Source organism: Bombus impatiens, unplaced genomic scaffold, assembly GCF_000188095.3.
Source record: "Bombus impatiens unplaced genomic scaffold, BIMP_2.2 scf_0102, whole genome shotgun sequence".
Classification (NCBI taxonomy): Eukaryota; Metazoa; Arthropoda; class Insecta; order Hymenoptera; family Apidae; genus Bombus; species Bombus impatiens.
In genome coordinates, this window is record NT_176521.1 from 1070662 (window position 1) to 1084345 (window position 13684).

The 13684-nt window shown below is 39.1% G+C and overlaps 1 long non-coding RNA gene across 2 annotated transcripts in view; it reads right to left on the reverse strand.

Annotated features, from left to right (window-relative positions):
- The window catches only part of LOC105682180, a 127822-nt gene that overhangs the window by 19579 nt on the left and 94559 nt on the right, over positions 1–13684 (reverse strand). Inside the window, exon 2 of one of the 2 annotated variants that reach the window (XR_004460898.1) lies at positions 533–818. The exons of the other annotated variant lie outside the window; for it this stretch is intronic. This is a non-coding gene — a long non-coding RNA (uncharacterized LOC105682180). The remainder of the gene's footprint in view (positions 1–532; positions 819–13684) is intronic. 2 annotated transcript variants of the gene reach the window in all.

Consider the following 13684-nt stretch of genomic DNA (forward strand, 5'->3'; position numbering starts at 1 on the left):
AACTGCGAAATCAATTACGTGTACAACGAATGATTAAAAAGTAGTAATAGTGTGCGAAACTAAAATAGCAAACGTGGAGAAGGAAGAAATTAATTGATAAAAGATCGAACGATGAAAAATTTGAAAGCTCAAGAAAAACTGCGATATCGTACAATGAAATAGATGCAGAAATTGTAAAATAGTGAAACTAAATTCTAAAGATCTAATAATTTGTTACAACAAATATATTTTCAACATTGAATATACGTGATTTATAGCAAATCTCCTTCTCCTTCATAAGTCGATAATTAATAATGGGACAAAACTTAATAGATACTATTATACTGTGCAATTCAAAGTTCAAAGAAACGACACTTTATATGAAACGAGGTAATACATATCGTAAGAAGATAGAGATTTGCAAATTCGTGAAAACGTTTGGAAAATTTGCTGACCGATCGAGAAAGCGGAGACTCCATTTTCAAGGAGCCACGTCATCTCGTTCGCGTCTAAACACATTCTCCCTTTCATCGTCGCCAGCAGCTGTACTTACGTCGTTTTCCCTCCGCTACTTCAAATTACCACTCAATTCCTGAGCAGCGTTCGGCCGCAAAATTCAAACAAACACAATCGGTTAAGTACATCGTCGCTTTGACGCACTACCGCTGTATCCCGTTCCAATAAAACGTTTACCGTATTACAACGTCAACCGCGGCGGTTCGCCGAGAGTCAGCGTGCTGTTTGCTTTGGCCGCGTCTCTTCATTTTCCTCGTACAGCCAGCACCAGCTTTTCGAGCGATTTCTTGCCGGTGATTGCTTTGACGGGCGGTATCGGTTGCCTGGAAATCGAACGATCGCTTGTAAAACGCATAGAATCGTGGCTTTCAACGTTGATCCTTTCATTACGTACCATGAAGAGCTCTCTGTGCTCGCGTTTTCAGCATTTCACGCTAAAACTATTCACGAGAAAAGCACGAAACTCGTGCCAAAGAGATTAGAATGAGATGACGCGCAGATAATGTAGAGCAGGAAAAAGAGCTTCCACTTATATTTTATACGGAAAATCGTTCAAATTCCTAAGAATACACCGTTGAAAATCAGAAAATTTCTACGAGGAATTACGAATTAATCGTATTCGATCCTGTGTTATTTTTTAACCCTAATACTTCTAAAAGCGACGCTTTGATAAGTCGTATGCGAATTCAAAGGAAAGTGTATAATTTTTAGGAAGATCAATATTTAGAAAAACCACGAAGAAGACTAGGTTTGGATTTCTAATAATTTTGGTTGAATTTCTACTAATTTCCATGTGTCTTGCGATCATAGCACGCCTCGCTTCTTGAGATTTTATAGACTCGCTCATTAAATTTTTAACAATAGTTCAGCCTATTTGTGCCGTGATTGATGGTGAATGATCATGAAACGCGTTTTACGAGCTTCCTTTAAGGAGAAAGCTTCGGTGGCTGTATTAAATGAAGACATTAACATCAATTCAAACGCTATAACGCCTAATATATTGAGAAACTTGGTAAACACCAATTATCAGGCGATCTTCTGTTAATAACTAATTATTTCCTGTTTCAAAAACGTGCATAAGACTTTGCGAAATTGGACGAAATAACGGGAATCAGTTCGTTACAATTATTCTCATCTGTAACGCACCAAACAGATGAGCAATATGCGTATTGTAAAATATGAAACGCTTCTATTTCTTACAATAAAATTATATACGCATGTATATGTGGTATATATTGTTCGCGTGGTCCAATTAAAATTCAATGATTTGATTTTGAAAAGGAAACTTGGTCTACGATTTTTGGGTTATTTACGAGAATTACCGAACGAAGATTACGAAAGCGAAAAAATCTCGCATTAAAGGAAATTCGCAATAGGATACCAACAATAAGTAAAATAACTCCGAACATTCAAACTGTTCATCTATGTGCATGGTAATATTCATTTCCGACCCCATATTTATACAAAATCAAAAGTATCAAATTTTAGTCAGACATCCTAAACATAGAACATAGAACCTAAAAGGCTCCAAGAATTATCTAATTACATTTGCACAAACTTATAAGACCCAAAAATTACACAGAACCAACAAATCCTCTTTTTCAAAATTTACCTTCTAATCACACTTCCGCAAAATTGGAGGATCTAAGGATTGGTAATCATCGAAATTACATAAAACCACCAAATCAGCCAGTACCAAACGCGTTTACTTTCTACGAATCAGCGATCGATGAATGTCTAAGATGGAAAAATGACTAATCGTGTTACAATCGGAAGTCAACGAACGCCGTTCTGACCCAAGAGAAGGTGAACGCGTGGGTGTAGCGTCGGAAAAAGAAGCTGCGGCCCCGTAGAGGGGCGAGGAGGTTGCAAAAGAGGTTCTCGTTGGTAGGTAGCGTGGTCTCTGCTCGTCGTCACGCTGTTAGCGCCGAGTTAATCGGGGCCGGAAATGAAGTGAGGGATAGAGGAATATTAATAACTGAATCTAATCAATTCCATGAAACGATGCTGGCCACCCCGCGCAGACTGAAAGAGCAAATCGTCCCTCGTTCTCTCTCTTTCTCTGTCTCTCTGTCTCTGTCTCTCTTTCACGCCCTAACTCTCTCCTCTCCTCCCCCTCTCCCTCCACCCTTCGGTATTTCCTCCTACGAGCTCCGGCAGCGATCTAATCAAATGCATCGCATTAAGCTAATTTAGTGGCGCTGCTAGCGTGGCGAACCGCTCTTTGCTCTGTCTCTGGCCTCCTCTCTCTTTCGTCGCCCCTGCAACGAGCTGCTTCGCGGTTTAACGCGAATTGTGCCGCTGACAAATTTTCAATTGCTGACACCGGCGCGCTCGCTAGCTACACGTCTTCGTTTTAGACACCAGACTCTGAGCAATATGTGACGTTCGTCACTGAACTCGGTTCAAACGCTGCAGATTTCCCGGAAAGTTTCCATTGTTCTTCTAAATCTACCTTCAGCGCGGATTCGTTATGAGTATCGTTAGGCTATGGTTCAAGGAGATGTGTGTTCCGAACACGTCAAAGCGTTCATACACAGTAGCGGATAGGAGAAAGTTTGAAATCCGTGAAATTCTGTGGTATATGTTAGGTACATCTATTCATCGCTCTTATTAAATGTAAATCCTTTTTGTGAAATTACGGTGTCTTTTTCTACCTCTTATGTTATAAACTTTCTTTCGTCTGTCGCTGTATATGTAATAAAATGTTGAGATGTTTCATTACGCGGAATAGCCTCTTAGAACACGCATCCACTGTAAAGTAACTACCGAACATAGGCTTACGAGTATTTGACAGCCACAGTATAGAATATCGAACAGACATTGTGTATTGTGGCAGGAAGTCAAGATGGTTGTCTTTACAGGTACTCGAGATATTGATTAAGTACAAAAAGCAGTCACAGTCAGACGTTTCTAGAACTTTGCACACGGTGAACGTACCGCAAGAATTTCTATTTAAGTCATTCGGAAGACACATCGATCAATTTCGTAAATTGGAAAGTACAGACAAGTTATGTCGCACAGTCTTGTAACTTTGCCTTAGGATCTATCGTTATCTATGTCATCCCCTCGCGACTAATGAACCTACGGAAGTTAGTCATTTGTTTCTCAAGAATTAAATACTAAATGTAAGCTTGTGTAATAGACAGATGACGGATATTTATGAAAATTCATATCTTTATAAATACGATTAAAAATGTGGAATAAATATTATAACGAGTACCGTATTTTGGATATTTTACACATCTTTGACTATTACGTGAATTCTGTGGATTTTTGCACCTTTAAATTTCCCATAAGCGCATAAAATTCCGCAGTCTAGTGATGAAATTAAGAAAATAGTAAAATGTACAGTTAATCGGTTTCACCTGTGATTCATTTGCTTGTGACCGTAATAGAAATGGATTCTCTAATCGGCCAGTGTTCTCGTCTCGAGCAGCGTATTTTATTTAAAGCGTTCACCAAAGGAAAGGAGAGTCATCAAGGCGCCAATATTTTCGCCGCACTTGTTCCAATATTTTCCATTTCACTTCGCAACTCGCATATACGAAAAAATTGGCGAGACGCGGGTGCACGTTCGATCGGACAGCGAGACGTTTATTTTCGTTCTCCCGAAATCTGACTTTTTCTTCGGCCGGTATAATGACACGGCTCGTTTCTCTCTGCTTGGCGAGGAGTTATCGGTTGGAATCGGCGCGCAAACGAACCTAAATCCCGCGACAGGTCGCGCTGCTCGCGGCCCCTAATTTCGGGGATAAAGAGCCGGGGAAAAATTGCGGGATCTATGCCGGCGATGGACGCGAGTAATCGCCGCCACATTTCACCGCGGCTTTGCGCGTTATTTATGCGGTCAAGCAGTTATGCCACTTTACAGCGATCGTCCGAAATAAGGCAAGCGCGAGTTTTAAGACGCGACCTCGGGGCCACTGAGTTATTGGCCCCGGCTGCATTTCTACTCTTACTTTGTAACTTTGGATTTGTCAGCGAATCCCCCGCCACCTGCTCGCAAAGGTATTAGGTGCTACGTGTAATTATCCTTCTTGCTGTATTATTTCACAATGTACGTTTCAACGTATTAATAACACGCAATATTCGCATAGGAAATTATAAAATCCTTCGGTGAGATTCTTCAATCAGAATCTTCAAACGAACCACTTACAAAAATATAAAGTCGTGGTCGTAACTGTTGCATGCCTTTTTTAATTTTACTTTTTACGTACGAAGATCACAGGTTCATTTTTGTTAATATCTCTGGACGTTCAGGAAAATGACAGACACATATTCAATTCTATAATTAACACTAGATCTACCGATGGTTAATACGAAGCTATTTCTATCAAAACCAGCGAAAATGAGTGGAAAAAATACGTAACAATAGAATATTTTTTCTATTTATTGATTTATTACTTTCTTATAGAAGGAATTCCATGTTATGTAGTACATCTTTGGTATTATTAATCCATCTGGGACCATGATCCCTAAACGAGGGTTGACACATTTATAACATTGTAGAACCAGTCATTTTGACTGGTATGATATTTCTCGTGTTAACATCTACCATGATCCCTAAACGAGGGTATCCATCTGGGACCATGATCCCTAAACGAGGGTTGACACATTTATAACATTGTAGAACCAGTCATTTTGACTGGTATGATATTTCTCGTGTTAACATCTAGCGATCAATCCGGAATTTTCCTGATATCATCATATTGAATGATACGCGGTAAAAATGTTAAAAACGTGTGAGAAGTTATACAAAACGAGGAAACTGGTTAATTGCGAATCGATAAACAGATTGCAGGACCGTTTTACGCTTTGACAAGTAGCAGTCATTTTGACTGCTGTTCGTGTATATAGCCTTAATACAAAATTATTTTGAATTTGAATACATAAAAAACAAAATAAAATGCATTATATCATTCTTTTAGTTATCGTTGCGAAAATCATTACATCATTGTGGAAAAAATGTAACATGAAGTAGGAATTTTAAAATAAAATTGTAAAACCAGTCAATTTGATCGGCGGGTAGTTCTAGTGCTAAAATAGATTAGATATAGTACCAATATATGTGTAGAATTGAATAACGACATACTAAATTCTGGAAATTACACTTCTACAAGAGATTGAAAATGTGACTCGTTCTTTCGTTTATCGTCTTCGTATTATATAGTGTCGTGTAACATTGTGCAGGAAATGATAAATCTAACGATGTAAGATCCTTTAAATAGAAGATTTTTTAGCTTTCCTCTTCCTGGCTTTTCGTCAGAGTCTTAAAACGAACCAGGATTACTGTCTAGACAGGGGAAATTATGATTCCCGGTATCTCGAAAGTGAAATTGGTCCGGTAATCAAAGAAGAATACCCAGAAGTTCACTTCTGCTGAAAGTGGATCAGTTAACAGAGAATGTGTTATAAAGACGGATATCATTAATCGTGAAAATTTTCGCTGTATAAGCGTATAATAAAATAATAATAGAATCTTGTAAATAGAAAGTCATTTAACCCACATCTGTCCCTCGTTTTCATAATTTAATTCACCATTTTGTCATTTCACGATTAATACGAAGTTCTATAATCGAATCGACTTTTTAGAAAGCTTATTTTCTTTTGAGCAATCTGTTCTTTCTCGCGAAGATTTGATTTAGAGTCAAATAAATTTTGCAAGTCCGAAATTATTTTCTATTTCATGCTACCATTACTTTCAGCTTAAATTAAACGAAAATTATTGAAAACGTGCGAGACAAGGAATCGTCGTCGTTTCACAGAAAAAATCCACTGGGTCGATAATAAATTTTCCAAAGTGTACTGGCCGTTTAATGGCACCAGAAGAGCTTCTCAATCTTCGTTCAATAGGAGCAGAGACACGAAACTGATGGGTATCACACGGCGAGTCTTTAATTCATATTATAAGCTACTCGAGACTAGTTGAAATGACATTTACGAGCAAAACTCAAACGACGCGAACCTTCAGAGGTCTTTTACCTTCTACGTACGCGTGCTGCCGAACCATATTCGCAGATCAAAAGCCGATTCGTGGAAATTGCCAATGTGGAAATAAATTAATGCTATCGTGAATCATCGTGCCGATTCATTCGGTAATTCTATTCGTCCTTTTACGTAGAACTTAATTTTTCGATCATATTATTATTGATTCTTTCTTCATCGAACTCTATTAGTCATCCACAGAAATAAATGACTGTGACTGTAATTATCAAATAACTATACATTTCTATTAATTAGGTAATCATCTCTTATCTAATTTAAAATTTCAATACGTTTTGTCAGTGAAACTTGAGCAAAAATATGAAACTTAAATAAGAAAGCTTCTAATTTACAGTTTCTAGTTTCTTCTATAATACAAAATCGCTATAAATATCACGGACGACTTGAAAATGTTTATTACAGTATCTAATAGTTACGAACTAAATTAAGTTGGTTTTCTTACAAAAACCAAGTATCGATAAAACGTAAAAATAACCAATTCTAATAAATAGAACTAAATTCCAATAATTTCCCAAGAAATTAGAGACCAAGCTTAATATATCATGTTCAGGGAACTGTTAGACCAATCACTGTAATTCTCGTGGTTGCTACACGTTCTAACGAGTCTTTGAAAGAGCAACGCGATTTAGACACGTTCACGTGTTACAGTGGCATTGGAAAATTAGGCAGCTCGACGTTGGTGGCCAGAACCGGCGATTTTTCCAACGCGAACGCTTAATATCGGCATATCGCGGGCCGTGTTCCTGTTGTAAATACATCGTCTATATTTACGGGACGTATATTTAGTGTGTATTCGCGTGCAACGGTGCCGCGAACGAAGACAAGGTGGGTGTGTCCGGGGAACTCACACGCTGCCCGCGAGACGATCAGTCATTTTGAAGCTTCAGCCCTCGTCAAAATTGTCGCGGATTCCTTCCTCCTGTCTCGCGTCTGTCGCGCTTCGAACGAGCTTCATTAACGGGGGACAGGCAAACCGGGACGGACACGCCGCCCGAACTCTTTTCGCCTCCTCAAAGAAACCTTGGGGGCGTGTGAACTGCTAAATTGTTCGGGGAACTTACGCTCCGCATATGAATATTGGAGACCAGGGTAAATTGCAGTTTTTGTTACGAATTTCTAGCAATATTTACAGAATCATACTTACGAATTGATTGTAGATTTAACGAATTTAAAATAAAATTAAACATTCCTACTATCGATGGTTATTCGAATTAAAAAAAGGCAATTAATACATATTTTAGGAATTATGTAAAAAAAATTCGTATTTATATCTTTTAAATGTTATTTTGTTTTCTTATCACACGCTCGCTATAACATTGTATTAAGAGCAAGCAGCGTGTCTGCAGCGATTATCATCTTTTATTTTTCTGTAAAACGAGACCGCAATTATTTTCCATGCTTGACCAAGATTCTTCTTTTTCACACATAGAGAGGAAATGAAATTTTATTTGAGAAGATATACTAATTTAATCTACTATTATAACCGAGCCACTTATGCTACCATTCAATATCGTATACGCGAATATTACCATGACCAGGACATTAAGCTAAATTGCGTTTCAAATCCGATTTCCTTAAAAAAGAAGCTTCGTCAGAAAGAATCTCATTCTGCTTGTTTCGCATACAACCCTACCATCCATACCACCCTTACTATATCTAACATTTCACTCCACAAAAGCCATTAAACAAAGCCAAATATCGATCGAGATATACTACAAAACATATCACTCTCAAACACCTATAATTCATTTCGCTCGCAAAAAGTTTTCCCTTTCTCAGGCATTCGGTTGGTTCCATCGAACGCGCGAACAGAGAAAGAGCGGTGGATGTGTCTCAGGCCGAATCTGATAGCACTCGCAAGTCTATATTAAGACGATGGCACGCCATGAAAATAAGCCGGGTTAGTGCGGCAAAGTTGGCAGTGGCGGTGAGGGACGCATTAAACGAGATCGGTGTTTCCGACACAAAGACGGGTTCGCTTTGGCATAAGTCAAAATCTTCGCTATGCGAGCGGACACGCGTGGCCGCGACCTGACTTCTCAACCCCCGGGTTTATTTCCGAGTCAATTAGGCTCGTTTGTTTGGAAGGCCGCGGTCCACCCGAGCAATTACGGCTCCGTTAACGCCGCATTTCCTGTGGACAGGTGGCCGATCGGTACGGCAGCCCGGAACGCGACACAGGAATCGCAAATATCTCGAGACTTCCGGCCCTCTGTGACACAGCTCCTCGTCGACACGTTACGCGTCCAACGATCGAACTGTGCGACCGTGATACACTAGTCGTGAATCTGCTTAGATTTGATATACACGTACGTAGAATGTCTTGCAGAAACAGGACATTATTGGACGATTATAAATTCAAGGAAACATAATGAATAAGTCGATACTTATGTAAATTCATAGGACAATAAACGCAAAACAAGCAAACATGTAAGACACGTACGAGAAAGCAAGAAATCTTAAAAAGTCATTGGAAAATTATTAAATTTTTTAAGAATTATTATCTAACGTTACAAATAATTTACGTATTTAATGTTGCGATACAAATTTCGCAAGTGATTTGCAAGCTTTTGTTTTAATAAGTTCACTGTTAATGTTACGCAAAGTTTAGTGAAATGGCACACTGCGCGTAACAAACGGTAAATAATATTTTATAACAATATTACAGATCTTCAAAGGCATTAAGCGATTGAATCACTGTTGGCATGTAAAACCATTTCAATAATGCGTCAAATCCGTTTTCCATCTAGTTCCACATAAACTCTAAATCTACCAAAATGCTGTTAATAGCCTCGTCTTCTAAAACTTTTAACCACAACCACGATAAAATATTTTTCTTGATTTCGATATTTCCTATATATTTCCATTTACCTTGCACGTTTTAAACTTTTCGTTCTTTTTGCCATCCCAAGTACTGCAAGCAAATATACAAGCGAACCGCGCGAAATTCTTATCGCAACAAAGATACCATATAGTTTATTACCAGCAAGCTACGAATTTCCCAGCAGACTTTCTACCATTTTACAGGAAGTCGTGCCACAGTTTCGCCGGGCGTAAACGTCTCACTTTCTCCAGCGGGAATAAACGTCGGCACGGGGTGCGGCTTTCGACCGTCCGAATAATTCTGACCAATTAACCCTGCGAGCACAAAGAAGCACGAAAAGAAAAGCGAGGCCGACCTTGACGCGTACAAATGCGCCGATGAATAACCGAGTCATTTTATTTAGAGAACCGATCCGTCTTTTCGCGAGCAGGAACGAATCGGGAGACGGAAACTGGGGAAAAAGAAGCCGAGAAACGGTCTCTGCCCGGTTGCTCAGAATAGCAGCCTAGTCACCGTGGTTTTTCGCTACTTCGTCCGCTTCTTCGCGGTCGGTCGATGTCGGAATATGTCGACCAATTAATTCCCACCCTTTGATTCCGTACTGGGGCTCGCTATATAAATTCCTGCTTTTGTATTCCTTTTACGTGTACTTCTAGTCGGCTATTGAAACATTCGCTGCAACCAGGATTTTAAAAATTAATTATTACAGCGATATAATATTCTTTTTTGAACACGAAGATGCAACAGCTGTGGATGTTTAACAAAAACAAAGACTGTCATTACATTGATATCGTTATTGAAATAATTCACGGAATCTTTGTATTGGCTCACAAGTTAGATCGATAGAAAGTATTGAATTATGAATGATTTTTACTTTGAAGAAGAAAGGGTCGATTCGATCAATATTTCGCGCAATAAGAACCGAAATGAATGGTGCGGTGAATAAGAAACAAACGTATGGACTGTCTCCTCAAATTTTGTTCAAAATAACGAATATTCGAGAAGGTATTGCGTTTATGATGTATATAAATATAATGTAACATATAAAAGTAATAAATACTAGATAAGCACGTAGTACTACAAAAGAACATATTGTACCTTGCAAGATGTTATCGCATGTCTTCAAAGGGTTAAAAATATATAATATCCTGCAACATCAGAAATATTTACCCAGGCCAAAATTAATTTTTCTATTTCTCAATATTCTGTCAGAAATTCTTCATTCTGTTAAGCTTACTGCTTCATTCAGGTGTTTCAGGATTTTAGCAGTTTTCCACGCATCCCTATGCAACCCCAATTGCCTCCAGTAGTTGCATTAATCGCCTGTGCAAACATGCCAATTAACTCGTCCATAGATTACACTTCTTCTGCGAATCGATTGCTATATTTAAGAGAAACGTTAAAAATGGCACCATTTATGGCTCTTTATTATTACCAATCGCAATTATTTCTTCATTTGATTATTCTTTTCGTATCAAAAGACGTCACTCGTACATAAATAAGTAATAATAATAATAATAATAATATTCCACAACGACTCACGAAACAGCAACGACAACGGAACATAAAAATTCGAGGGTTAAGTCAACAGAGCAGCGCGTTGAAACGCTTGTCCACGAAGAAGAGGAATGCATTCCGCCCGCAGTAGGCGCATCGCCGGTAGCACTTTTGGCAAGTATTCAGCTCGCTATTTTTTCCGCGTGCACGGTTCGCGGGCTCCTCCGCGTGACGTCCTCGATTCGTCGAAGAGATTCATGGCCGCTGATCTCTCAGCGGCGATCTTCGAGACGAAGGTGACGGCTCGGCCGCGTTTCCGAGAGTTACGGAGACAACCGGGCTGATTTAAAGCGCGCTTAAGCGGGGAATAATGCAAGCCCTGCCAGACCGGCTGTTTATATTTATCGTTCCAATGAAGGGAAATTATGATCTTTTTTCGGGTCCCGTATTTTGTCTCGCGAACCCACGACCAAAGGGTGTTGCTAATTGATCATTGCCTCTTAGCATAAAGCTTCACGATGCGGTGTGTTCGGTTTCCGGGAAGATTTCGGTTATTTTGTGGTACCATTTGATGTACGTTAAATAGTTGAATCTAAATGAAGAATCTCGCGAACGCAGACTCTAATAGATTGAAATCTTCTTTTAAACGTATAATAGTGTTTCTTAGCTCTTTTACTAGGAGACAAATAACCTACAACCAGCTCTTTCATATTTATGTAAGAACATATTTGTAATATGATAGATAAAGTAAAACGTTTAAGACAGTTTAATAGGTATTTTTAGTTAGACTTTGAAGAGACTAGAGTCTCTCGCTTTGGTTTTCTTTTATTTGTCGAAAATGAAGCTAACTAATAAAGTATCGTAATGTAGCCAGATAGAATAAAACAAAGGTTGAAATTATTTATAGAAACCTATTATTTTTGTTATTTGTTGCTAGTTTGTTTGTAGCTGCTATTTACGTTACTCGAATAGAAGCTACTTCTTAAGAGCGAAGTCTGTTAACGCGGCGAAACAAATGACCCAGAACTCGCGGTGCTCGCGCTAAATACGCAGCGACTGCAGTGAAATAACACTGCTCGTACGACATTTACGAGTCGGCTTTTCCGATTTTTCCCTACTAAAGGAACGTTATTCGAAATGTTAAATTTTATGTCGAAAGTGGCCGACGATGTGCATTTTTTTTACGTGCCGCGGCACACGTTCTAACTACCTGTACGTAACTGCTAACGTATACTGTTACGCCGCGGCTTCATACGGCGTTATGAATAAAATGTTAACTGTTAATTAAAATTGCAAACCGTGTTCTTTATGTTACATCGTATAATACCTAATATAATACTATTATGTAATATCTCGTGCGTGTTGAGATAACGTAGCGTTATATATCGTCGTACACAATGGAACGAGTGTGTTTGCAGCTCGAAGCTGTTTCGAGGGGAAATTATCCCTTGAAAACGACGAAATTGGAGCTATCCCATCGACGCTGAAATAGCTAATAAAAATGGCGGATGAACAGTAGGGCAAAAAAAAAAGAGGAGAACCGAAAATACCAGTCGGAACCAATGTAAAATAAACTTGTATGTCTTCAAAAACGAAGATCGATAGTCGCGAGCGAAACAGCCACTGGGAAGCATGGTCGTTTTATCAAACTGGTCGGGACATAGAGCGGTTTTCATAACACCGAAATCGTCACATTCGAATTTGCCACTGGAGAACTTGTGAAGTAATTGCCCGGCCGGTTTCACGATGCTCGTAAACGTCCGAGTAGATCAAACCTTCATAGGTTGTCGCGCGCGTGTTTAGCTGGTTTTCTCTGGCGCAACTGCTACTCATGAAATTCCACTGCGACTATGACCTGTTAATGGCACGGCGGACACATGCAATAAAAAACGTCTGCTTAAAATATATCTACCAGCTTTGGTGAATTTTAGTTGCTTCATGACGTATTATATTATTATTATATTTATATTTACTATCACGTAGGGTTGTTGACCTGATATTGCATAAGGATTATTAATGTGGGTCATTTTCTATCTTTCTTTGTATCGATCGATTTTCTGTTTAATCCGACGAGGAAAAATAGAAGAAGTTGTATTTGACATTTCTAGATATAAACGTTGCAGATGTAGAATAATTATTGACCGATGATTAATTATTTTGCGCTAAGTTCGTCTTTAAGATCTATATTTATTTAGATTCCACGATTTATTTATTTTCCAACAATTTCTTAACGTCCCACTTTTCATTCCGAGGTTGATTCTTGAGATTAGAAAGATTCTATACTGGAGCAGAATAGCGTCCGTTTTCTGAATCTTATTTCGTTCATTTCAACAAGAATATTCCAAAATATCTTTTACTTTAAACTCTGTAACTTTTAATTTCACAATTCTCTCTCTCTCCCTTGCCAATACTTGCGATCATTTTCCCCAATTCCAAAGATCTTGCAATATTCTAATGCCTCGTGCCAGGACCGCAGAATTCTCAATTTTCAATTTCAGTGGATGCTTTTGACTCCGTTTGACATATCCGAGAAACCAGCCCCGAACCGATACTTTCTCCATTCGACAACCCAAGGAAACTCACCCCTTCCGTCTCGCTAATAGCCAGAAAACGTTGTAGACACGACACCTAAAAATATTCGGTGCACGCGATCGCCTTCCTCCTCCGATGCTGGTAGTCGTCTTCGTTGTTCGTTGACGCCAGTGTCGACGATAAATAAGCGTGTCCCTGTTGGTGCGGCGGGGCCACGGGGGCAGTTAAGATATGACGACACACTTAGTGTCGCGAATAAAGCAACGCGGTCCGTTGCACGTTGCACTTTCCAACGTGCGTCGCATCGAACCGCACACACCAGGGGCGGTT